General features: G+C 46.8%; 1 protein-coding gene and 1 long non-coding RNA gene across 5 annotated transcripts in view; one reads left to right on the forward strand and one right to left on the reverse strand.

Annotated features, from left to right (window-relative positions):
* Window positions 1-15,281: 15,281 nt before the first annotated feature.
* Window positions 15,282-26,257, reverse strand: LOC137153468 (uncharacterized). Of its 2 annotated transcripts, none has more exons than XR_010919813.1 (3): window positions 25,931-26,257; window positions 16,401-17,635; window positions 15,282-16,095 (listed from the first exon to the last, which is right to left on the reverse strand). It is a non-coding gene; the product is annotated as an uncharacterized lncRNA (long non-coding RNA). The 2 variants fall into 2 exon arrangements; XR_010919812.1 differs by having other exon boundaries at window positions 25,720-26,257.
* The window catches only part of INO80D (INO80 complex subunit D), a 53,169-nt gene continuing 51,360 nt past the window's right edge, over window positions 26,131-27,939 (forward strand). For all 3 annotated transcript variants that reach the window (XM_067548830.1, XM_067548832.1, XM_067548833.1), the window contains exon 1: window positions 26,131-26,331. The gene's annotated coding sequence lies outside the window, so the exon portion shown is untranslated. The remainder of the gene's footprint in view (window positions 26,332-27,939) is intronic.

Genomic DNA, 27,939 nt, shown 5'->3' on the forward strand with positions numbered 1-27,939 from the left:
GCTTCATGCCGCACCCTTTCAGCGGGAAGGGTTTCCCGCTAAGTGACCCCCCACGGCCTAAAGCATGGGAGGGTAAGCCCTTCATGAGAAGGGAACGGATTGATAAGGCTTTCAGACCCCCAGAAAAGCCGCCTGAAAGCCTGGCTCGTGGAGCTCCTGCGCCGGCTCCGAGCCAACTCACTTCACTGTGGTATCCAGTGTGCCAATTGGTACAGAGGGCACTGTCGGCACCGACCCGACTTGACACCACGAAGACGGAATCACTCGGAGCATGGATACTTCCCCGCATCATCAGAGCAGACTGAGTGGAGCAACGATCCCTACCGAGGTCAGATCCCGGAGACCCGCTGCCGGCGCCAGTGTCTCCAGCCAGGGAGCCTCCCGACTCAGGAGAGTGGGGGAGCCCCTCAGCACCTACCGGCACTGTCAACTTAAGTGGCTGAAGGGCGGCAAGAGCATTATTGGCCTTGCATACGCCACCTCTGCCCATACCTCCACGAGAGCGAAGGGGCTGGTATTACAGGGAAGCCCACATTGGGACCCCCTGAATGGCTCAGGAGATCCCCAGTATGGAGTGGAAGAGCTCCTGTAGACTGGTTTTCTAGGGTAAAGCAGGAACGCTCCCCTAGAAGTCATCCCAGCTCGCAGTTGCTGGACCAACCTGCATTGAGGCGGAGAGCGAAGTTGCCTACTCGACACTGGTGTCAACCCCCTTGCACCGGGTGAGGTCCATCCCACTGCTCCGGCAACAAAGAGTTCGCTTGCAATGACGTGGCACTGATCTCGGTCACTGGAGACAGTCTCGGTACCAAGGCATTTGCCGGGCGGTGTAGGACCTGGTAGCTGGAGGCAGGCTCGGCACCAAGGCGTTCGCCCCCCCCTCCCTGCCCCCATACCCAGACAGCACTGAACCCCGGATGCCGGAGACGGATTGGTACCGAGGAGTTCGCCCCGCACCAAGGCAAGCCCGGATGCTGGAGACAGCCTTGGCACCAAGGTTTCACCGCCCATACCAAAGCTGCGCAAACTTGGCAGCCAAGGACAGACTCTGCACCGAGGAGTTTGCCCTGCACCGAGGCCAGGCGGAGTCGGTCGCCGGAGCAGAGTCGGTCGCTGGAGCAGGACTCAGCACCGAGACGCATGCAGCGCACAAAAAGTCCTCGGTACCGGGATGATGCTCGGGTCAGCCCAGCTCGCCCGAGTGTTGTCTGTACGCCTGCTCCAGCTGCAACACCCATGACGAGCCTGATAGTCGAGGTTGTTGTCATCGAGGGGTCGCTCTCTGGAGCAACGGTACCGCACAGTAAGAGCCCTTTGGGCAGCCCCAGCAGTGGTCTGTCAATGGTGCCCCAGTGTCCCTTTGGGGGTGCAGTACCTGGGGGAGCAACCATCAACGAAAGGTGCCAGAGCCCCAGGCAGATGGCCTCAGAGGCAATGGTCACCCCAATGGCTATATGGGGGCCTAAATAGTTTCCTGGAGGGGGCGGAACCATGGTCCCTCAATTCCTCAGGGATGCAGTCAGTGCCTCAAGTACAAGGAAAGGGCCACCATGTGCCCTTGGATGACGACTCAGCCCCACGGGCAGGGACTTCTGGGGGGACCGCCTGTCGGTGAAAGAGGTGCTGCAGCCTGCAGAGCCCCACCCCCCCACTCGTCACCACCAGATGAAGCATGCTCCCGAGCCCTAGCTGATTCTAGGAAACACCGGGAACTGCTCAAGAGGTGGAGCTGGAAGCCAAGGAGCAAAAGGGGCAGCAGACAACCTTTAATGTGCTCCCGGTGGGCTCCACAGTGTGGTAGCCCTCCTGGCCTACAGAGGGGCGCTCAATATAGTGAGGGTCTCGTGGCAAACCCTCTACTCCGTAGCCCAATGCCTAAATGGGCCGAAAAGAGTATTTCACCCACCCAAGGGGTTTGAATACTGTTCACCACCCCGCCCCAGGTCCCTGGTGGTGGTTGCCGCCAACCACAGGGATACGCAGGGCAGCCGGGCTCTACTCCAGAGAACAAGGGTGACTGCAAGCCAGACTTGGTTGGAGAAAATTTTATTCAATAGCACTACCAGCAAGTGGAAGGTGAGCCCTCGGGGGACTCAGTGAGCCGCTTTACTGAGGCCCTGCCCAGCAGCAGGCGCTGAACCTATATGCCATTGCAGAGGAGGGTACCACGGGAGCTAGAGTAGCACTCCAGGCCCTCTCAGTGATGCTGATTCAGTGGGCAGAGCCATACCCTCCACCATCGGCATGCCCAGAGGTTAGTGGCTACAATCCCGGGCTGTCCCAAAAAGGTCCAGCAGCCCATCTGGGGCCCTTCCTTGGATGAGTCAGCCTTCTCTTTGGTTCAGATAGAGGTGAAGCTGCATGGTCTCAGGGACTCCTAGACCATGCTCTGTTCCCTGGGCCACTACATGCCACAGACCTTCAGGTGTCAGGCAGGTCTCCAGGGACAGCAGCAGCAGAGGTGCCAGCCACAGCCGCCTCACAACCTACAGGCAATGGGACAGAGACGGGGGGTCTAGGAGACACCATCCACCCTGACTGGCTCCTTAGGACCTCAGTGAGGGTCCTCTCAGCGATAGGGCAATCGGAAAAGGCCCTTTCTGATGGTGCATACAAGGGCAGTACCCTAGCCTGTACCCTCCTTCAGGTTTGGTAGAGCCAGAAGGCCTTTGGACCAGTGGGTCCTTGAGAAAGTTCAGTGAGCTAGGGACCCCGGTCGTCTCCTCCCCATGCCCTCTCAACACCTCCCCCTTCCTCCCTCTCAGTGGCAATTCCACATCCAAGAAGTTGAGGCTGCCTCAGCCCGGAGCAGTGGGAAAGGTCCCACTGGCCATGGCGGAAGAGGTCATACGCGAGGTACTTCCTTGTCTCCCTCCCCCCCAAAAAATGGAGGTTTGAGGACGGTGGCAGACCTATGTCATCTCACAAATACCGAACAAGGACTGAAGTCTCGCATGGTCTCCCCAGCTCCAGTAGTGGAAACAGGAACCTGGTATGCCATCCTGGATGTCAGGGACGCATATCTTCAAAGGTCCCTTCACTTTGTAGGGGTTGACTCCCTCTAATGCTTTACAGCTTACCCCGTGGTCTGTTACTTGGCCGAGGGCGTTTACTGAAGGCCTGGCAGTGGTAGCTGTGCGCTTGAGGGTGCATGATCCACCCAGGCAGGTCCAGGTCCCAACTCCAGAGCAGTGTGAGCTGGTCAGGCGTCACTCATGGCTGGTGGGTCCTGCTGGTAAAGACACAAAAGTTCACGTTAACTCAGGTGCAGTCTACGGAATGCATCGGCTTGACCGGTTGCTTCCTGGACCAGACCTTCTTGCCCCAGCTGTGCTGTGGGACAGAGTCCCTCAGGATGGCCCACCTGCACAAATGCCCTACGACAACAGCCAAATGTTGCCGACAGCTGATAGGTCACAGGGTGGCCTGCACCTATGGGATGAGGCTAGCTAGCCGGAAGCTTAGGCCGCTTCAATCATAGCCCCGGGATACAGTCCGAGCAGGCAGATTCTGCACCGGGAGGCTACGGTCTCTGTCCTCCCTCCCACCCCGCCCAAAAAACAAAACAAAACAAGAAACCAACAGCAGCAAGTCCTAGCCTCCCGAGACTGGTGAACGACTCCTCGGGATGTGTGAAGGGGCGTCCCATTCATGGAACAGGCTCCTTCACTTACCCTGATAGCAGCCGCCTCAAGCAGAGGGTAAAGTGCCATATCAGCGCTCACCTTGGCTCACAAGGCATCTGGCCAAGGGAGGGGAGGCGTTGACACACCGATGTAAGACCTGCAAAACGCTCGCATGGCTTCCGGAATGTTCCTCCGCTTTATCGAGGGCAGGGGCGTACAGGTGCTGACAGACAGTATAGCAACCATGTACTACATCGACAGGCAAGGGGAGCCCATTCATCAGCCTTGTGAAGGGAACCTATCGGTCCTTAGGACCTGGTGGTGATCACTTTTCGAGGGTGAGGAATGACGAGCGGGGACTGCATCAAGGACTTGCTCTTCCTCACCACGAGCGGTTGCTGCGCCCACTAAGGGCATCTACGACCACCTGGAGGGGGGTTTTCCCCAAGGGGAATCCCTCTGTATCGGGCTGCAGCACGAGGTGTCTGCAGTGCTGCTCTCTCAGTGGCCAAGGGGCGGGGGCAATCGCCAACGCCATTCGTCTGTAGTGGTCAGAGACCTTCATATTCACTTTCCCGCCTTTCCCCTCCTACATACAGTCCTGCTAAAAACGAGGAGGGGCTAAACAGATGCCATCTCATTTGTTCCGGCTGGGCCACATCAGCACAGGTTCAGCATACTGCTGGAGTTCTCGATTGCCCGCCTCGGGAGCCTCCGAGTCAGCGCGATCCCGGCTCCCAGGATCACGGTCACCTGCGGTGCCCAGATCTGAACCCTCGACACCTCAGGGAGTGATGGATCGGTAGCTGAGAGGCGTCGAGCGAGCCGCTCAGAACAAGTACAGTGAGTCCCACTGGGTAGCAGGAAACCCTCCATGACAGATTAAGTAGAAGTGGCTATTGCCTGCTGGGAGGAGTCCCAGGTTATTCTGTCCGGTATCTCGCCAGTGTAGGCGATCCGGGAAATACTTGCCACAGCTAAATCTCCAGGGACTGACAGTGGCCTCCCTGAAGGCCCATCTATCAGCCATATCAATCTTCCATCAGTCACTGGAAGGGGGATTGCAGTCCTTCTGTCGGTTGTCAGTTTGGGCTCTGAAGGGGGTGTGAGACTCTATCTGTAGGCCCACGACCCAGTGCCTCCCTGGGATCTCAAACTGGTCCCTCCCGGCACATTGGGCCCCCCCCCGAAACCCACGGCGTCATGCCCTCTACTCCAGCCTTCCGGGAAGACAGCCTTCCCGGGGGTATCTACCTCAGCAAGGAAGGTCTCCAGGATCAGGACTGTGACCTCAGAGTTCCTCCATCTTACTGTAGTCTGTAAGATAAGGTTCAGTTGAGACCGCACTGGGCCTTCCGGCCCCAGGTGGTTGCCCAGTCTTCTTGGACCAATCATATATTCTCCCCAGATTTTCCCCAAACCACTCGGTTCAGAGGAGAGGAGAAGGCAGCACTCACTAAAACATGAGTGGGGCCTTGGCTTCTACATCAGATGTACGAGGCCGTTTCGGAGAGCGATGCAGCTCTTCCTCGCAGCATCCAACCGGACAGAAGGTTCACTGGTCTCCACCCGGTGCATTTTCCTTATGAATAACTTCCTGTATTGCGTTCGGTCATGACCAGGTGAAGATGCTGCTTCCAGACGCCACAGTTCACCCAACAGAGCTAAAGCTCCATCCACAGCCTTCCTAGCGGAAGTGCTAAGGCAGGGCATCTGCAAAGCAGCTGCCAGGCTGGCAGTACATACCTTCACGTTCCACCACGTTTCTGTCCCAAGCGCAGGAAGAAGTGGGCTTCAGCACAGCTGGGCTGCAGGCAGCTCACTGCTAACTCCGGCCCACCTCCAAGGTACTGCTTGTTAGTCACCTATAGTGGAATGGACATGAGCAAGCATTCAAAGAAGAAAACAAGATTACTTACCAGTAACTGATGTTCTTTGAGATGTGTTGCTCATGTCCATTCTACAACCCACCCCGCGTCCCCACTGCCAGAGTTGGCAGAAAGAAGGGACTGGGCGTAGGGCCGACAGCGCCTCATATATCACAGCATGTGCGTGGGACTTCAGGGGGCGCCGGAGCCAGCCCTACAAGATCTGCTAAGGGAAAAAAAGTTCCGGTAGCCGTGCACAGAGGCGTGTACTCACCTACAGTGGAATGGACATGAGCAACACATCTCGAAGAACATCAGTTACTGGTAAGTAACCTTGTTTTTCATTGTGGTAGACATTCCGCTCCTGCCCAAGGTGCTGCTGAAAATAAAGACGGACAGAGCAGATGTTATACTTATCACTCCAGCCTGGCCGAGAGAGCACTGGTTCAGCATGCTGTTGGACCTTTCGATCGCCCCACCCTGAGAGCTCCCAAGGCGGCATGACCTTCTATCCCAGGACAATGGTCGCCTGTTGCACTTGGAGCTGGACTCCCTGCACCTCACGGCCTGGAGGCTCTCTGGCTGACAGAGGGAGAGAAAGCCTGCTTGGCAGCAGGAAGCCTTCTACACAGGTCGTGTATCGGGCTAAGTGGAGGTGGTTTACATGTTGGGCAGAGTCCCGGGGTATTCCGCCCAGCCTTTCGCCTATACAGGCGATCCTGGAGTACCTGCTCCAGCTAAAGCTCCAGGGTCCGGCGCTAGAAGTGAGATCGCTGTTCTCCCACCCCATGTCGGTCAGATTCCTCAAGGGGGTGGAGAGGCTTTATCCATAGGTCTGTGACCCGGTGCCTCCCTGGGATCTCAACCTGGTCCTCTCGAGACGCACGGGGCTCCCCTTTGAACCCATGGCTTCATGCCCTCTTCTCATGCTTTCATGGAAGGTAGCCTTCCTGGTGGCCATTACCTCAACTAGGAAGGTCTCCGAGATTAGGGCCTTGACCTCAGAGCTCCTTTATACAGTATTCTATAAGGACAAGGTTCAATTGAGGCCGCATCCAGCTTTCCTGCCCAAGGTGGTTTCCCAATTTCATTGTAATCAAGACATTTTTCTCTCCGTGTTTTTTCCCAAACCACATGGTTTGGAGGAGGAGGAGATGGTATTCGCTAGACGTGAGATGAGCCCTGGCTTTCTATATCGAGCATACAAAGCCGTTCCAGAAATCAACACAGCTCTTTGTTGCAGTGGCTCACCGGATGAAAAGCTCACCTGTCTCCACCCAGCGTGTCTCCTTGTGGATTACATCATGCATCAAGTTCTGCTACGAGCAGGCAAGGCTGCCGCTTCTGGGAACCATCACAGTGTACTCAACCAGAGCTCAAACCTCATCTACAGCCTTCCTGGAGAGAGTGCCCCTGCAGGACATCTGCAAAGCCGCCACCTGGTTGTCGGTGCATACTTTCACGTTCCACTACGCCATCGTCTAGCAGGCGAGAGCAGATGCGGGATTTGGCAGAGCGGTGCTGAGGGCAGCTCACCGGTAACTCCGACCCACCTCCAAAGGTATTGCTTGTTAGTCACCTATAGTGAAATGGATATGAGCAAGTACTTGAAGAAAACAAGGTTACTTACCAGTAACTGATGTTCTTCAAGATGTGCTGCTCATGTCCATTCCACAACGCACCCCCCGTCCCCGCTGCCAGAGTTGGCAGAAAGAAGGGACTGAGGGGGCGTAGGGCCGGCAGCGCCTCATATACCGCAGCATGTGCAGGGGGCTCCATGGGGTCTGGAGCCGGCTCTGCGGGATTTGCTAAGGGGAAAAAAGTTCCAGGTAACCGTGCACGGAGGCGTGCACACCCTATAGTGGAATGGACATGAGCAGCACATCTCAAAGAACATCAGTTACTGGTAAGTAACCCTGTTTTTTAAAATAGTGTCTTTAACCATACCAAAAATTTAACTCTGTGTTGCAAATTCTTAGGATAGTTGATGTTTTCTGTAAAGTGCCAGCTCCTGGAGTAATGTGATTACATGAGAATCTCATCTTTCATTAGAAACCAGTTTTTAGTATCATGGATTAAGAAAAGTATGAAATTATGAACCTAGAAGTTCAAAACCAAGACAAACTGATTTTTTAAAACAAAGATTTTGAAATCACTTGATTTAACATGTGAGGGTGGCAATGCTACTTCATGGTTCTCAAACTAGCTCTGTCCCTGATAACTTCAGAATAAAACATGGAAAAAGAAGCAGAGAGGTGCTGGGGGAGACCAGCTCGTGTCTCAAAGTAGGCTGCAGTACTGACATATCCTTGCAATTACAGACCAGTAATTCTGTCTTTAGTATCAGGCAAATTGGTTGAAACTATAGTAAAGAACAGACTTATCAGACATACAGATTAAATTGGTATGTTGGTGGAAGAGTCAATGCAGCTGTAGTAAAGGGAAATCATGTCTCACCCATCTATTACAATTCTTTGAGGTGGTCAACAGACATGTGAACAAAGTACTTGGACTTTCAGAAAGCCTTTGACAAGGTCCCTCACCAAGGGCTCTTAAGCAAAGTAGGCAGTCATAGGCTAAGCAGGAAGGAACTCCCCTGGATCAGTAACTGGTTAAAAATAGGAAATAAAAAGTAGGCATAAATGGCCAGTTTTCACAGTGGAGAGAGATAAATAGCACAGTCACCCAAGGATCTGTACTGGGACCAGTACTGATCAACATATTCAAAAATGATCTGGAAAAGAGTTAACAGTGAGGTGGCAAAGTTTGCAGTTGATACAAAATTACTAAAGATAGTTAAGTCCAAAGGTGAGTATGAAGTGTTACAAAGAGATCTCACAAAACTGGATGACTGGGCAGCAAAGTGGCAGATGAAATTCAATGTTTATAAATGCAAAATAATGCATATTGGAAAACAATCCCATCTATACATAAAAAATGATGGGTTCTAAGTTAGGTGTCACAGTACTAAGAAAGATCTTGAAGTCCTCGTGGCTACTTCTCTGAAAACATCTGCTCAATGCAGCAGCAGCAGCCAGAAAAGCTAATGTTAATAATCATGAGGAAAGGAATAGAAAAGAAGAAAAATATCACAATGTGACTATATAAATCTATGGTAAGCCCACACCTTGAGTACTGTGTGTAGTTCTGGTCACCCAACTCAAAAAAGATATTAGAATTGGAAAAAATATAGAGAAGTGCAACAAAAATTATTAGAGGTATGGAACAGCTTCCACATGAGGAGAGATTTTAAAAGACTAGGACTGTTCAGTTTAGAAAAGAGATGATTAAGGGCGATATGACAGAGGTCTATAAAATCTTGAATGGTGTAGAGAAAGTGAACAAGATAGTTTTACTGACCCCTTCACATAACACAAGAACCAAGGTCACCCACTGAAATTAATAGGCAGCAGATTTAAAACTAACATAAGGAAGTACTTCAGACAACACACAGTCAACCTTACCACAGATATTGTAAAGACCAAAAGTATAACTGGCTTTAAAAAAAAATTAGATAAATTCATGGAGAATAGCTATGGATAGCAATGGCTATTAGCCAAGATGGTGAGGGACATAACCTCATGCTCTGGTTGTCCTTAAACCTCTGACTTCCAGAAACTGAGCCTGGACAACAGGGGATGGGTCACGTGATAAATTGCCCTGTTCTGTTCAATTCTCTCCGAAACATCTGGCACTGGCCACTGTTGGAAGCCAGGATACTGCACTAGATGGACCATTGGCTATACTGGGTAAGACCATTCTTATGTTTTAATTAAAATACAGAAGCACAATAAATAGGGATTTGTTAATTAGTTAGGCAATCCACTATGCAACAGCCAGAGCATTTTAGTGCCTCAAATTGCTGCACAATAGTAAATGTTGGGATATGTCCAATTAATCTTTTTTTCAGAAATCTTCTGGCTAATGCAGAGCTGAAAGAGACTACCGCTCCCAGAATGCAGTATCTGCATTTCCTGTCTGCTGATCTTGCAGAAAGAGCATTATCTATCACATGACTAGTAGCCTAGCCTCCCCTTCTTTTCTCTTTATGCTCATGCTGACATATCCAATAGTTAAAACACCTCTTCCCCCACCAAATCATTAGATAAATGCAGATGTCAGTCAATGATTTTAAACATGTTGGGGGGAACCCACCACATTTCTCCCTCATGTGGCCTTTTCTGTATTAGGAAAAGAAAAGATCTGTTACTAACTAACTCACTCAAGGTAAAATGCTAGTGAAAACAAGACAGTTTGTAGTTTTCAAATGAGTTAGCAGGTTGAATTAAATACTAGGCTCCCAATCTTTAAGTGGACCTGCTAACTTACAAAAACAACTGCCTTGTTTTCACTAGCATTTTAACCTTGAGTTAAGAACACATCTTTTTCCCTAGTTAAGACACAGCCATATGAGGGAAGGAAGGCGGTACTGAGGGAATGATGAAGGTAGAGAAGAGTTTGAAGGGAGTTAGAGTATTGGAATCCTAAGGACAAGAAAGTTTTTCACTCTCACACAGGTCTGTCATAAACGGTGAGTAAGCTGAATGAGAAGTATTTTAAAGAGGAAAAATATAGATGAGTAAATTTAAATATCTCACAAACTCACTCACCAAAGCCTTCCCTGAAACTTCTTCCCAAGAGACACAGAGACTAACATGCAAAATGCAAACTCCCCCTAGCTCAATGGGGAGAGGCAGCAAAATCCCACCTCAAACCTTGACTCCAGACACATGCCCCACTAAATATTTGCAAGAGAGGACCTGGCTAACCCACAGCAAAAACATACTCTTCTAAGACAGAGAGACTAAACATTTCCTTAACCTTCATATCTAGTGTTGGTTTCTAAACCTATGCAAACAGATGAAGTCGTGTAGGATGGAAAGGAAAGGACTGGACTGAACCCTGAGATCCATTGACACAAAGAGGGGAGGGAGGAGAAGGAAGAACCATCAAAGGAGATGTTGAAATAGTGGGCAGAGTGATAGGAGAGGAACCAAGAGAGGATGGTCATAAAAGCCAAAGAAAGACAGTGTCAAGGAATAAGGAATTATCACCAATATGAGACTCAAGGCCTTCACTTATTAATAGCCTTAAGGTATTAATACACAAGGACACATTTTTAATTCAACAGTGTCCTTTGAATGTGAATTTCTGAACAAATTGTCATGTCATGTCATTCAGGTTGGTTACTATTAGCAGAAAATCTTTTACAAATATAGATTACTTTCACCGCCAACTATCTGCATACAACACCAAAGAAATGCATGGGGGAAGGGACATAGCCGCTATATTGCACAGCACTAGAGTGAGGAGGAAGACAACATTTTGCTCAAAAACGACAAGCCTCCTGCTCTTCCACAATGTGTCTCTTTAAGATCTATGCGGAGCAGAGTGGATGTTGTAGACACTACAAGCTAAATTCCATGGCGCAACAATTTATATCCTTTGAAATGATGGAGTTCAGTCAACCTTGTGTTTCCAAGGAATCCAGATATTTAAAAGTGGATACTAAGACTCTTAAGTAGAAGAGTTCCAGAGGGGTAGCTGTGTTAGTCTGTATACAGCAAAAACAACGAGAGTTCTGTAGCACTTTAAAAACTAACAAATTTAATTTCAGCAGGCATAAGCTTTCGTGGGTTTATGCCTGCTGAAATTAGATTTATTAGTCTTTAAAGTGCTACAGAACTCTCGTTGTTTTGACTCCTAAATTACTAATCCAGGCATGAAATTATTTAAGACTAGATTTTCAGGAAATGGAAATATGTGGAAAGCTTGATATTATTTATATAAATATCTTGTGCATGCATCCATAACCAGTAACGCTAAATAAATCTGCTACTTAATATATTTTTCTCTGGTTCCACACTGTCCTCCATTCTACTACATTGCAACAGTGTCTAAAGCTGAGAAAGCCCTGGAGGCTCTGAGATCTTTCCCTGCTCAAACCTGCTTCCAGTAAAACAATCATTACGAGACATATAGCAGTTACTTAAACTGAAAATAGTTCTTATCTAATCCCTTGATAATACCCTTGTTAGAAGGGTTTGGGGAAGTGTAATCTACATTTAAAATCAAAAGAGATTCCAAAATTTATTTTAATATTATAATCCAGTTGTGAGCATGCCTAAATACAATTTCAAAGGAAATATACTACTTGATGTTTCTTCTTGCCCACTTTTCCTACACCTGTTGGCCTGTGTGAATTAGCATACGGATGAAAAACAGGTACATCCAAGGGACAAATCCAGCTAAGAGGAGAAAACTTTGAACCAGATCCTCAAAGGTATTTAAGCTCCTAAACTTTCATTAATTTAATTCTAAGTTAGAAGCCTAAATATCTTTGAGGATCTGGGCCTTTACATCTAACAAATAACCCACAAAAGGAATCTTAAGGCCTTGCCTCCTAGAACTTGGCTACCCTTTATTCCTTAGGACATAAGCCAATCTCTTAACTGCTATGAAGAAACTTACCCTATAGGCAATTTGCTATATAATTGTCTATTATGGGGCATCTTATACCTTCCCCTCAAGCATCTGGTACTGGCCACTGTCAGCAACAGAATATTGAACTACATGGGCCACAAGCTTGACTCAATTCTTATTGTTCCTAATTTGCAGCGATGACAGACACACCCATTGTGAATGACAGAAATTTGTGATTTAATGCATAACTGACCTAATGGAATAAAAAAAAAAAAATCCAAAAGATAATAAAGCAAAGAATGTAGTTTATTAAATTCAGAGATTGCAGTTTATGAGATATCAATACATTTAAACAAATGTACTAGTAAATACATTAGTATATTTTGAATTACAAAATGGCAGTTGTACTAACATGAGACCTCATTACTGTATTCTGTTATGATTACTTTCTTTATTTTCAAATTACAAAAATCTCAGTGGATGACCACCCCATGCTCTGGGAGACCTTAACACAAAGTAACATTCACACTATTACCTATTTGCTGAGATTTAGGGAGACATTGCTATTTTTTTTTAATGTGGATTAAAACATGCACTGATTAATGAAGTGCAGATTAGCAAATGTCTACTTAATATTTTTAATAACTATTCAATTAATTATCAACTAATTCAATTACCAAGTGGAAATTAGAATATAGGCCTACTCCCAAGTGGTTAAATAGTTAAGTTCTAAGAGCTTGATCTTCCCATTAAAACCAATAGCAAAACACATTGATTTTAACAGAATAGGATCAAGACTTAAGAGTTGATGGACATGCAGTGAACTAATTCTTTACTCTGTGTCCATTTGCCACCTCATATGGGTCCTAATATAAACCCCATTAAAGTAAATAATCCTTTTGTATGGGTCTTGGATCAGGTCCACATACTTGATCAACAAATCATCAGTAAGAACAGTTCTTCTTCAAGTGCTTGCTCATCTCCATTCCATCATGTCCATTCCACTATGGGTGTGTGCACGCCTCCGTGCACGGCTACTGGAACATTTTTCCCCTTAGCAGATCCTGTAGGGCTGGCTCCAGCGCCCCCTGGAGCTCCATGCACATGCTGTGATATATGAGGCGCTGCCGTCCCTACACCCCCTCAGTTCATTCTTTCCGCCCGTGACGGTTGCTGGAACTGCCTGTGCTTGCATTTGCAAGTGCTTAATTCCCCATGTTTTGAACTTTAAGAATGATTTTTTGTATTAATTAGTTACCTTAATAACTGTTGTTAGTGGTAGTTAGAGACTTAACGATAGTCTGGCTGAGACTTTACTGGGAGCAGGTATGCTCCAGTCTCATGGCTTCAAGCCATGTGCTTCCAGTGGAAAGGCTTTCCCGCTAAGTGTCCCCCACTGCCTGAAGTGCTGGGGGGAAGCCCTTCGTAAGGAGAACGGATCTGCAAGGCTTTCAGACCTCCAGAAAATCCACCTGAAAGCCTTGCTCATGGAGACTCTGACCGGCTCCGAGCCAACCCGCTCCGCTTTGGTACCCAGCATGCCGTCAATGCAGAGGGCACCGCTGGCACTGACCCGACTCAGCACCGCGAAGAGACGGCATGAGCACTTGGAGCACGGACACTCCCCTGCGCCATCTAAGCAGGCGGGGTCGAGCACTGATCTGTATCGAGCTTGGATCATGGAGACCCCCTGCCTGAGCCAGCGTCTCCAGCCAGGGAGCCTCCCCTGACTCTTGGGAGTGGGGGAAACCCTCAGCACCTACTGGCAGCGTCGACATCGGAGGCCGTTGGGCGGCAACAGCCTTGTTGGCCTTGCATATGCCGACGCCGCCCATACCTCCACAAGACAGAAGGGCCTGGCGTTACGGGGGAAGCCCACGTTGAGACCCCCTGAATGGCTCAGGAGATCTCCAGTATGGGGAGGAAAATCTCCTGTAGACCGGTTTTCTAGGGTAGAGCAGAACTACTCCCCTAGAAGTCATCCCAGGTCGCAGTCGCCGGACCAACCTGCATCGAGGCGGGGAGCGAAGTTGCCTGTCTGACACCAGTCTTGACCCCGCAGCACCAGATGAGGTCCACCCCAGGAGGTAGCACCAACCAATAGGCACCGTTCCCCAGATGGAGCTTGCTGTTCCCGCTTTCCGGCAGCGAAGATTCACCCACAATGACGTGGCGTTGATCCCGGTCATTGGAGACAGACTCGGTACTGAGTTCGACCCCCTGCACCGAGGTAGCACCGAAACCGGATGCCAGAGACAAACTTAGCACCAAGGCATTTGCCCCGCACCGAGGCTGTGCCAAACTCTGTTGCCGGAGACAGACTAATCACTGAGGAGTTCACCCCACCCCGAGGCATCGCTGAACCCAGTCGCTGGAGTTTGACTCGGTGCTGAGATTCATGCAGCATGCAAGGTCCTCAGTACTGGGATGCTGCTCGGGTTAGCCCAGCTTGCCAGAGCATTGTCCGCACGCTTGTTCCGGCTGCAGCACACGTCGAACCAGGTGGTCGAGGTCATTGACATTGAGGGGATGCTCTCTGGGGCAACGGAGCACCCGTGGATCGGGGCACCGCTTCCCCCCGGACTCAGTACTGCACAGTGAGAACCTTTGGGGAAGCCCCACCGTGGTCTTTTGATGGTGCCTTGGTGTCCCCTTGGGGAGGTAGCCGCTGGGTGAGTCACTACCAACAAAAGGTGCCAGAGCTCCTGGTGCAGGTAGCCCCGGATGGCCTCAGAGGCAATGGTCACCCCAATGGCTGGGGGGAGGGAGAGGACCACAGACCATCAACCCCTCGGGAGTGCAGTCAGTGCCTCGGGTACAGGGGAAGGGCCACCATCCACCCTTGGACGATGACGACAGCCCCACGGGCAGGGACTCCTGCGGGGACCGTCTGTTGACAGAAAGAGGTCCTGCGTCCTGCAGAGCCCTCCAATCCCCACCCTCCTCCTCACCGGATGAAGCACGCTCCCAGGCCCTGGTTGATTCTAGGGCATCTTAGGAGCTACTTAAAAGGGGGCCTCAACCTTCGGGCTAAAGGGGAGTCAGACAGCCTCTTTAATGTGCTACCGGTGGGCCCCCACGGTGTGGGTAGCCCTCCCGGTCTACGAAGGGGTGCTCAAGATAGTGAGGGCCTCATGGCAAACCCCCTCCTTTGTAAAAGCCTGAAAACTAAATGAGCCAAGAAAAGTATTACACCCCAGCCAAGAGGTTTAAATACTTGTTCACCACCCCACCCCAGGTCCCTGGTGGTGGTTGCTGCCAACTACAGGGATACACAGGGCAGCTGGGCTCTACTCCAGAGAACAAGGGCAATTATAAGCCAGACTTGTTTAAAGAAAAGAAAAACAATTTTTTTATTCAATAGCAAGCCTACAGCTAGGTTGGCCTACCAGCAGGTATAATGCAAGCCCTTGGGGGACTCGGTGATCCGCTTTGCTGAGGCTCTGCCCGGCAGCAGGCGCTGAACTTTTATACCATTGCGGAAGAGGATACCACAGGAACTAGAGCAGCACCCCAGGCATCCTCAGTTGCTGCTGATTCGGTGGGCAGAGCCATACCCCCTGCCACTGGAATGGTCAGATGTTAGTGGCTGCAATCCCAGGCTGTCCCAAAAGGTCCAGCAGTCCATCCAGGACCCTTCCTTGGATGAGTCAGCCTTGTCTTTGGTTCAGACGGATGCGAAGCTGCATGGTCTGAAGGACTCCAAGACCACGCTCTGCTTCCTGGGCCTTTACATGCCACAGACCTCTAGGTGTCAGGCAGATCCCCAGGGACAGCAGCAGCAGAGGTATCAGCCATGGCCATCTCACGACCTACGGGCAATGGGACAGAGACGGGGGTCTAGGAGACACCATCCATCCTGAGTTGCTCCTCAGGCCCTCAGTAAGGGTCATCTCGGCGACAGGGCAATTGGAAAAGGCCCTTTTTGATGGTGCACCCAAGGGTGGCAGCCTAACCTCTACTTCCCTTCTGGTTCATGTGGGCCAAAACGTCTTCAGACCACTGGGTCCTTGGTATACTTCAGTGGGCTATGCCCCCCAGTCAACGACACCTTCCCCTTCCTCCCTCTCAATGGCAATTCCACATCCAAGATGTTGAGGCCGCCTCAGCCTGGAGCAGTGGAAAAGATCCCTCAGGGCATAGCGAAAGAGGTCCTACTCGAGGTACTTCCTCGTCCCCTAGAAAAAGGAGATTTAAGGACTGTGTCAGACCTACATCGTCTCAAGAAATACCGCAAGGGACTCAAGTCTCACATGGTTTCCCCAGCTCCAGTCTTCCCACTTGGATACAGGAGCCTGGTATGCCACCCTGGATGTCAGGATGCATATCTTCAACGTTTCCTTCACTTTGTAGTGATTGGCTCCCACTAACACTTTACGGTTTTACCCTTTGGCCTGTTCTCGGCCCCGAGGGTGTTTACCGAATGCCTGGCAGTGGTAGCTGCGCATCTGAGGCAAAAAGGGGGTGCAAGATTTTCCCCTACCTGGATGATCGGATAATCAGAGGCAGGTCTAGGTCCAGGTCCCAAGTCCAGAGCAGCGTGAGCCGGTCACGTGCCACTTGCAGCTGGTGGGTCCTGCTGGTGAACAAACAAAAGTTCATGTTAACTCAGGTGCAGCCTATGGAATTCGTCAGCATAACCCGGTTGCTTCCCAGGCCAGGCCTTCTTGCCCCGGCTGCACTGTGAGATAGCCCTCAGGTTGGCCCACCTGCACAAATGCCCTACAACAACAGTAAAACGTTGCAGACAGCTGGTAGGTCACAGGGCGGCCTGCACCTATGCGGTGAGGCTAGCTAGCCTGAAGCTTAGGCCGCTGCAATCACAGTTCGCCTCGGTGCACAGTCCGAGCAGGTAAGGTCTGGACCGAGAGGTTGTATCAGCCTTCCATCAGTCGCTGGAGGGAGGATTGCTGTTCTCCCATCCGATGTCGGTTAGGTTCCTGAAAGGGGTGGGGAGGCTCTATCCGTAGGTCCGCAACCCGGTGCCTCCCTGGGATCTCAACCTGGTCCTTTCATGGCTCACCGGGCCTCCTTTTAAACCTGCGGCATCATGCCCTCTACTCCTGTCTTCCGGAAAGGCAGCCTTCCTGGGGGTAATTACCTTGGCAAGGAGGGTCTCCAGGATCAGGGTGCTGACCTTGTGGCTTCCCCCCGCGTACTGTATTCTATAAAGATAAGGTTCCGTTGAGGCTGCACCTGGCCTTCCAGCCTAAGGTGATTTCCTAATTTTATTGTAACCAATATATATTCTCCTTATGGTTTTTCCCCGAACCACATGGTTCGGAGGCAGAGAGAAGGTGGCACTCGCTAGACGTAAGATGGGCCCTGGCTTCTGCATCCGGTGTACGAGGCTGTTCCGGAGAGCGACTCACTCTCATTGCGGCGGCTGACCGGATGAAAGGTTCACCGGTCTCCGCCTGGCACATTTTCCTTGTGAATAACTTCCTGCATCGAGTTCAGCTACAAGCAGGTGAAGGGGCCACTTCTCGGTGCCATCATAGCTCACTCAACAGATCTCAAACTCCATCTACAGCCTTCCTATCGAAAGTGCCAGTGCAGGGCATCTGCAGAGCAGCTGCCAGGCTGGTGGTACATACCTTCACGTCCCACCACACCGCTGTCCAACGGGCACGGAAAGACGCAGGCTTCAGGAGAGCTGTGCTGCAGGCAGCTCACTGCTAACTCCGGCCCACCTCCAAGGTACTGCTTATTAGTCACCTGTAGTGGAATGGACATGAACAAGCACTAGAAGAAAACAAGATTACTTACCAGTAACTGATGTTCTTCGAGATGTGTTGCTCATGCCCATTTCACAACCCACCCCCTGTCCCCACTGCCAGAGTTGGCGGAAAGAAAGGACTGGGGGGCGTACGGCCGGCAGCGCCTCATATTCCACAGCAGGGGGCGCTGGAGCCGGCCCTACGGGATCTGCTGTGGAAAAAAAATTCCGGTAGCCGTGCACAGAGGCTTGCACACACCTATAGTGGAATGGACATGAGCAATGCACCTCGAAGAATAGCAGTTAGTGGTAAGTAACCTTGTTTTATCTAGCATGAATAATTTTACTGGATTAAAAGGAAGAATATATTTGCAATACAGATAACTATAAAACTTTGTATATATATTTGGTAGCACATAACTATTTGTTCATTTACATATTGCAGCTTTTCAAATGGGTTTAACTCAGGTGAGCCAGGGCTCCTCTCTTCCTTGACAGTATCACAATTGCTACCAAACTAGAAGGAGCAGTCTTTAGTGATAGCTATAAATTACTGTGCTGATCTGCCAGGTACCCTTGCCAAGTTCTTGTAAGTTAAAATTATCTTGCAAATGCTATGTATGATATCTTTCAAATTTGTCCAGACCTTTGACAGCCAAGTCTCCCGTTAGATAAGCATGTGTTTTGGACAGGGAGAGTACAGAAATGTATCTTAGAAAAACAAAGATACTTCTTGTTTGTATGAATGTTTGATACAAAGTCAGAAGGCTTTGCTTAAAAATAAAAGTCAATTCCCTGAAGATAAGATTCATTCCTGTACAAAGGGACCATGCATTACAAGTATATAAGAGCTCACACTGAAATTTAACTCATGCCCATAGGGTTAGGGCACATTAAAGTCAATATCTTTCAGGTCCTAAAACCTCAAAAATGGGGCTTCTTATCGGGTGCTGGAGAGGTGAAATCCATCCATCCAGCCACAAAACCTGGCACCAGGGCAACGGTTGCAGCACAGCCTCACCCCAGTCACTTGTCTGGCCTCTGGGCTGAAGTAACAGCTGTAACCTTAGCCTACCATGTTATTTCCATGGTATGCCCAGACACTTAATCCATGCATGTGAGTACCATGGCTTTTCTCTTGGCTATCCCATGCCTGCCCTATGTGGGGACAGTGTGGAATCCTCTTCTACATGCTCCAGAAGAGCTTCCCACTCTCAGATTCCTGCTGCACAGACCCATGCAGGTTTACATGGTATGCTGGCCTTCCATCCCTGACAAACTTTACACTTATTGCAGAATTTGCCAGAAAAAGGATATAATGTTAGTGACATTTCATTGCTAAACATACTTAGATAGAAACTACATATCACCTGTTTAAATTATTGAGGGCTGTATCCCAGTGCACAAGAATTTTAAAAATCTACTATAAGGCACAAATGAGCAATCTCTTCTGAAATCTTTGCAACATCTTCCTGCCTGCTGGGCTTAATTTTCATAACTAGTGAGATCACTTGTTTGCTTGAAACAAAGCAAAAGAAAAACACTTTGCTGTTTAATCTGTGCACTGCAATGCAACAATTTCAATTAAAAGAACAGTAAGCATTTTCTGGGAGAATGCCCTGACCCCTGAGAATACTCTTTGAGATACGTGAACTGTAGTTGTAAAAGTATTTTATTTCATAAATGAAAAAGAATAATTATAAAAGAAATGTAACAAGAATACAGTTTAGTGTGTCCAAGAGGCCCACTGGGTAATCACATTCCAGGCAAGCTTCCATCACAAAGCAGATACGCTTGGTTCTAGAGATATTCAACAACACTATGGTTAGTGCTCTTTGCTCAGTGTCAGTTCTTGGAATAGCATTGGTCTAGCCTTGTGGAGACGTCTTTCCTCTCTGCCACAGGTCAAGTATTACTGTAATGGCAGTTATAGCTAGATGTGAAGTAGCCCAATCTGACTAAGGCTCACTCAAGTCCTGGCCTACATCCCCAACTGTGCCAGCTGCCTTATCAGATTCCACCAGCAACATATGATTGAGGGGATTGTGTGCCTGGATAAAGAAGTGAGTTAATGTGAACATTTGTGCCATAACTCGAGTGAGTTTGCTAGTGAAGACGAGCCCTTAGATTGTAAACTCTTCAGGGTAGGGGTTGTTTTTCAGGTAGGTGCTTTTACAGTGGCTAGCACAGTGGAGCCTTGATCGGATCCTCAAGGTAATAATGCAATACAGAAAATAAATAAATAAATAAATATATACAGAAGCTTCTTGAAGAACCTTTGCAAAATAAATAAAATCTATGCATTAACCAAGGAAATATTTTTAATAAATAATTTTTTAGCAATAATATATAAAAGTTTAAAAGTTTAAAAAAAACTTGTACTACAATTGAAAACACAAACAAACAAACAAACCACATTACAGAATTCATAATCTGAAAGCAGCACCATAAAAGAATACAATATCTTATCTAGATCTAAATTCTGATAAAACATAAACATTCACCTAAGTCATCCCCCTGTGGGCCAGTTCATTGAGTCATAGAATTTAAGTCCAGAATGGACCGCCAGATTTTCTAGTCAGACCTCCAGTTTATCACAGGCCACCAACACCACCCAGCACTCACACACTGAACCAGTTCAAAATTGTACCCTACAATATATTCTCCATTGCTCTATCCAGTTTTGTTTTTGCTTTGGGAAATTCTTTTACAGTCTACTAAAACACACCATAAGGAAATATGTTCAGATATTTGGCCTAAACTCTCCTCTGTTTATTTTTGCCTCCTTACTCCTAGCTGCCCTCTAGAACGCCATAAATAATTCTTCTCTCTCCTCAATGTTTAATCCTTTCAAAAACAAGACTTTTAGTTCAAGTTTGGCTACATGCAAGAAGATTTCTGAATTAGAGCTACCGTATATTTAGGAAAAACAACGAGAGTCCTGTAGCACTTTAAAGACTAACAAATTTAATTTTTGTAGGCATAAGCTTTCGTGGGCTGCAACCCACTTCATCAGATGCAAGAAATAGAAATCAAATGGCAGGTATATACATACATCCAAGTTTAAGGAACAACAATGGGGAAGTAGTTGAGGCCTATTCACAACCATTATTTAGGAGGTGAGAATTACTTCTTGGAATGAGAGCCATTCCAAGTCTCTGTTTAAACCCAGTTTGATAGTGTCAATTTTGCAGATCAGTTCAAGCTCAGCAGTTTCTCTTTACAACGCTTCCTCAGCACTTGTCCCCAAACACCTCTCCTTTACCTACGCTACATTGATGACATTTTCATCATCTGGACCCACGGGAAAGAGTCCCTCAAAGAATTCCACCGTGATTTCAATAATTTTCACCCCACCATCAACCTCAGCCTGGACCAGTCTACACAAGAAATCCACTTCCTGGACACTACAATACAAATTAAGGATGGTCACATTAATACCACCCTATACCGAAAACCAATCGACCGCAATACATATCTTCATATCTCCAGCTTCCACCCTGGACACACTACACGATCCATTGTCTACAGCCAAGCCTTAAGATTCAACCGGATTTGCTCCGATCCCTCAGACAGAGACAAACACCTACAGTATTTCCATAAAACGTTCTTAAAACTACAATACCCACCTAGAGAGGTGAAGAAACAAATTGACAGAGCCAGACGGGTACCCAGAAGTCACCTACTACAGGACAGACCCAACAAAGAAAACAACAGAACACCACTGGCCATCACTTACAGCCCCCAACTAAAATCTCTACAACACATCATTAAGGATCTACAACCTATCCTAGCAGATGATTCCTCACTCACTCAAGCTGTGGGAGGCAGACCTATCCTTGCTTACAGACAGCCCCCCAACCTGAAACAAATACTCACCAGCAAGCGTACACCATACAAGAACACTAACTCAGGTTTCAGAGGGGTAGCCGTGTTAGTCTGTATAACAGCAAAAACAGACATGCAGTTGGTAGATGCAGAAATTTCTACCAACTGCATCTGAGGAAGTGAGCTGAGGCTCACGAAAGCTTATGCCTACTGAAATTAAAATTGTTAGTCTTTAAAGTGCTACAGAACTCAAGTTGTTTTTGCTGTATACAGACTAACTAATTTGTATTGTAGTGTCCAGGAAGTGGATTTCTTGTGCAGACTGATCCAGGCTGAGGTTGATAGTGGGGTGAAAATTATTGAAATCACGGTGGAATTCTTTGAGGGACTCTTTCCCGTGGGTCCAGATGATGAAAATGTCATCAATGTAGCGTAGGTGAAGGAGAGGTGTTTGGGGACAAGTGCTGAGGAAGCGTTGTAAAGAGAAACTGCTGAGCTTGAACTGATCTGCAAAATTGACACTATCAAACTGGGTTTAAACAGAGACTTGGAATGGCTCCCTCATTCCAAGAAGTAATTCTCACCTCCTAATTAATGGTTGTGAATAGGCCTCAACTACTTCCTCATTGTTGTTCCTTAAACTTGGATGTATATATATACCTGCCATTTGATTTCTATTTCTTGCATCTGATGAAGTGGGTTGCAGCCCACAAAAGCTTATGCCTACAAAAATTAAATGTGTTAGTCTTTAAAGTGCTACAGGACTCTCGTTGTTTTTGCTATATATAGACTAACACAGCTACTCCTCTGTATATATAGGGCTTTTCCTGATATTCACCTGGATTTCTAAAGAAGAGAGGCCCTACCAAGGTTGAAAAGCATTTGAAGACTTTGGAATTGAGGATGTTCATTCAGGCTGTGTGTGTGTGTGTGTAATTTTCTGGAACTATATTGGGACATTCACATTTTGCCCAACTGAGATCATAACAACTATTTGCCAGGAACTCAAACATTACACTTGATAAGCTCAAGGGAGCATGTTCAGACCCCCACCTCTATGACTACAGAGAGATAAATGGACTTGGGGTACACAAGGTGGGTGCACACACATTGTGTGACATGGAGCTCAGCTCTACAGTAGTCCAAATGGGGCACAGTCAAAGTACACTTCTCTCTGTGCAGCCTCTAATCCTCTCTTCACTGCCTGTGCCCACTGGGTCTGCAGAGGCTATTTCCACAGCTGCAACCTAAAGATTATTTTCTCTTGTCATCCCACAGAGATAACCCGGTGTACAGTATATTTCTTCAGGTGGGCAATGGGTTTATGGATTTGGATCTACTGTCATCTTTAATGAAGAGGTAGGGGCTGCAGAGACACAAGATCCAGAATTAAATCTTCATTTTGCATTTTAACCTGAGATATCATGTCACAGTATGTTTCTCTCTGGATTTATACATCTGTTCTTTACCTTCTCTAGAGAGTCAAGAACCCTGGGACTTATTCTCCAGCAGGGAGAGTGACGGCACTGCAAATCAAACCACAGTAACTCTGTCTTCCATTTTAGAATTAAATCCTGCTAATTTTAGCCCTATGAATATTCCAATTTACTTTGCATGAGGCAAGCAGAATTTGTCCCTTACAATTTAATATTCTGTTGTGATAAAAAGCAATTTAGTTATAGTTATCTCTCATTTAATGACAAAATATTATTGAAAAATGAACATTTGTCTTAATCTTCTTGAATAGTTAAAACAACTTCCCTGCTATTAGTTTACTCCACTGATTTACATTTGTCAGCAATACATTGAAGGATTATAACTAACTATATTATGAAAATCTAGTGAACTTTTTCTCATCATTTTATCCCTATTCAAAGAAAAGTCAAACTTTTGGCACAAACTACTCAACAGCATCCCTTTCAGTTTTCTTTTTTCAAAGTGGGTTCAGAAATTTGTTTTATTGTTTCAGCTTTTTGGGGGGATGGGGGAGAGCAAGGGGCATTAAAACCTTCACAGGTGTGTCCACCTGTAATTGCCATATAGCAAACAGTTTGATATTGTAGGGATAGTTACTGTAGCATTGTACATTTAAGCTCCACCCTGCAAACATACATATTTAAGTTTATGCATGTGAAAAGTGCATGTGAAAAGTTAAAGTCTGCAAAGTTAATTATATTGAGCCAAACAACAGAGAAAGAAGTAATATAAATCCTATGTTCAAGATATCTCAAAATGTCTTAAAAGGAATTTCTGTTACATTGTGCTGATGCATCTGCATCTCATTTTAACAAGACTAAGGAAACCCAAATCCATGAGTACAGATAGTTCATATTGCTGTATTTTCTGGAACCTGAACTTTTTCTAGTGGTGCATGTTATCCTTCCCAGAGGAAATACTGAAAAAATACTGGCTTTTATTAGAACTTCTTTGTTCACACTGTAACAATATGTTACAAACAAGATGTGAACTTTACAAAAATTAGAATTAGTCTAGAGAATTAAAGAGTTAGAGGGTACTTGACTGAGATATTCCACAGTATAAAGATATTGTGAAAACTAATTATTCCCTTGTTTTTACTCTTTAACATAATACTAGAACAACTGGTCACTTGATGGCGAAATCCTGAATTCTGTACTTAGGCCAACTCCCATTGACTTGAAGGGAGTTTTGTATGCACAAGTATTGCGTTAAGGCCATGATCTTTCAAACACTTATGCATATGCTTAACTTTACTCCTTGATTTGTCCCATTGACTTTATAGGACCAACTCATGTGAATAAAGTTGAACATCTATGTTTGCATGACTGGTGCCTAAGAATGGAAGAATGTGGCCCTTCATTAATTTAAAATAAAAGGAAAGGAAATACTAATTCATAAAGCATGTAGATAACTCGTGAATTCTCTGCCACAGGAGGTCATTGAGTCAAACACTGTGCTTGAATTTATTTAAAGGGTAGTATAATTAATAACATAACATCATTAACATTTGTAATCATTGTACATTTGTAGGTATAATATACAATAATATTTGTAAATATATGTACTATAATAAAGATACTCAGATTTCATACTTCATCGTATAATATGATCATTGACACATTGGAAGGGTCAGAAGGAAGCTCTTTCCTGCATCATCACCCTATATACAATTTTGCACAGTGGATTAGGTGCATTATGGTTGTTTTTTTTTAAAACTTCCACTGGCAGAGCAAGATACTGGATTTAATGGATCAATTATTTGAACTAGTAAAGCATTTCCTTAGTAATTATTCTATCCATTCTATCAGGGGGCAACCTTCTAGTTTACCATAATGAGCAAACGGTGTTTTTAAAATATCCCAAACAAAATATTCATCTTAATGCAAGGCCAGGTGGCTTTTTATTATGTTTTAACTCAAATTCATACTTCCAAATGGAAGACCCTCAAAATAAGACTCACTGCTTATGCTAGCTCAGCAAATCCATATCCAAATTAAGTTTTCAAAAATTAACTTATTTGTAAATTCAGGAATCAGAATGATTCAAAACTTGGAAATACTGCAACAGCTGATATGAGACATTCTGAAATATGAAACCACTATATAGGTGGAGCAGTCAGAGAACTCTTGATTTATTTCAGAGTTCATTAAAGAGACAGTGTCCCATGCCAATTTAATTTCAGCATTGATATTACTTCAGTCAAAGTGCAGTATAGCCAGCCTACATCATATAAATAACTTTTACAAAGCTGCAAAGTTTGCAGTTCTCAACTATATATCTCCTTAGTTTTCTAATTACTTCCTCCAGACAAAACAGAATGATGTATTTGTAGTTATTCATGCTTACATAGTACTACTTCCCATCTTTTATAGACACACAATACCAAAATTATGATGGATAAATATCATTGTCTAGACTTATATTAAAACCTTCTCTACATATGTCTTTACTCTGAAAAAATAAGCAAGTGTATCTACCTACCTGTACATTCAGTATACTTCATTTACATTGCCTTGAGACAGAGAGGGAGGACACAATAGTACAATATTGCCAGACTATCCTACATCTCAGCTCTTTTACTTTGAATAAAAGGGTACCATAACAAAACAATTAATGCCAATGAGTTTCTTTATAGACATCATATTTTTAAACAACTGCCACATAAAGACCAAAAAAAAGTTAGCAACTTTGTACTTATTGACTACAAAATAAAATAATTTAAAAAACAACAACCTCTCACTCTTAATTAAAAATAAACCATAACAAATAAACTTACTAATAAGAGATTTCTTTTTGACCATCCTTCTTTTTATTATTTTTTTCAGACAAATGATCTTCACTGATTATAAAGGAAAATATTTCTTAAGCCATATGCATTGCTTGCTTTCCCCCCCCTTAAGTCACACAAATAGATAAAGTCTTTTTTTGGATTTTTAAACTGACACTTTCTATAAAAACCCTCTGTACTTTCCCCCCCTCTCTACTACCTCCAAGATGGTAGGAAAGTTGTTGTTTTGGAGGGCAGAGGAGCTGCTCTCTGATGTTATGTCCTCTCAGTGCCTGTAGTGGTGCTGTAGGAGGCTGCTGGCTCTCTTCTTGAGCAGCCCCAGCAGCAGCCCTGCCTTCTTTGCTGGAGAATATATTCAGGGATTCCCCTTAATAATCACCTACCCTCTGAGCACTTTGTACTTTTAAAATAATAAAGAGCCCCCCAAAGCTTTCCCCCCCTAAAAGCAGGATCTCCTCAGAGCCAGGGGGGCAGCAGCTGCTCAGCACAGAGCCCGAGCCCAATCCCGGTCCCTCTGCTGGGGAGGAAACTCTGATCTGTCAGCCCAGCAGAGGGAAAGGGGGAGAGGCGAGAGAGGAGAAAAAAAAAGCAGCTGGAAAGGTAAGCCAGGCCCGGCCTGCATCCTCGAGCTCGCGTAGCGCGGCAGGCGGCGCGCAGGGGGCAGGGCGGGCGGCCAGGCGGGCCACGCGAGACCGGGGATTCGGAGGGGTGCTGTAGGCCGCAATGGGGGTTGAGGGGTGTCGGAGATATTTTTAAAACTTTCAGGAGCCGGGGAGACAACAAGGAGGGTGGGTGAAGCGGACGCTGGATTGCGAGGGAGGGGAAGCGGCCCCTCAGTGTGTTTGAATGTAAGGTTAAGGGCGGCGGAAGGGGGGGGTGGTTAGGCCTCAGCTTGGCGGGGCCTAGCCGCTCCCCGCCCCCGCAGGTCCCCCCGCTGCGGCCCCCCACTCACGAAGGCGGGCGGGCGGGCTCCTCCTGCACTGAGTGCTGCACTGGGCTCCACGGGTTTGGGGGGGGTTGCCGAGGCCGAAGCGGCGGCAGGAGCCTGCCCCCGCCGTGCGAGCCGGGGGGGGGGGAATGACCAGAGCCGGGGGGAGAGGGGGGTTCAAGGGATCATGAAATTACTGAAGTTATTTTAATTATAATTAGGGATGGAGAATGACAACCCCCTCCCCCATCGCAGCCCGGGAGGCGGGTCCCGCGGGAGGGGGGGGGGTAGGGTTAGCAGCCGCCAGCGGCCTTTAAAGTTTAATTTAAGGTTTCCTTTCTCCCCCTCAATCACCTGCCCATTTTATAGCTGCTGCTATTGCTAATATTTATCAGTAAATTCATGGGGAAAGTATTTTCCTCTTCAGTAAAGTGGGGGTGTTAAATCCTTCCTTTTCCCGCCCCCCCCAACTCGGGTCTCCCTCCTGTCTCTTTCATTACAGCCTCCTCGACCATGTGCATGTCAGTTTTGCTTTAAGTTATTTTGTCTGAATTACAACTTTTTAGGGGGTCCCCTCGAGATGTGTGTATGGAGAGGGCTAAAGCTTTGGGGAGCTGGGGAGTTGCTAAATGGACGTAGGTGGGTCGCACTAGAAGCAGCCTTGCAACATTTGACTCCAATTTGAAATTTTGGGTGTGAATAAATCTTCCCCCTCCTTTATTGCTGCTCTAAATTATTTACTCTTGCACTACATTATATCTTTCCAGCTAACTTCTGTGTCTTCTTGAGAGCTTTGCAGGTGCTGTCACTGATAGCCTAAGCACACTGACACGTGCAGAGGGTTCTTGGTCTGACTCTAGAGTTGTCAATGCGGTGTGTAAACTCCTCCTTATTTGTGGCCTGATCCTGCAGACATTTACCTCGTGTAGTGTTTACTGCCATGAGTACCTTAAGTAAGCCCTATGCTTGGTACTAAGTGTTTGTCCTTGGTCAATTCAGCATAAAAAGTCAAGGGAAAGGTGTTTCCACAGACCACTCTTTGATAACAAGAAAGGAGAAACATTTGCATCCAAGAGCATTTTTAAACTTGGATCATGATCCTATACTCTGAATTTGATAATCTGTGTGTAGGTCATTATGTTTATATGGAATCTCATCCCCAGATTGCAGGATCAAGGCCTGAGATGGCCCTAAGAACAGATTTATCAGACATTTTTAATGGCAAGTAATGAATTTGATGTGAATATAATTCTTACCCAGGAACCCTCTTCAAAATGCTA

The sequence above is a fragment of the Emydura macquarii genome, unplaced genomic scaffold (assembly GCF_026122565.2).
Source record: "Emydura macquarii macquarii isolate MOO-44397 ecotype Brisbane River unplaced genomic scaffold, CSIRO-AGI_Emac_v2 contig_1253, whole genome shotgun sequence".
NCBI classification, from domain to species: domain Eukaryota; kingdom Metazoa; phylum Chordata; order Testudines; family Chelidae; genus Emydura; species Emydura macquarii.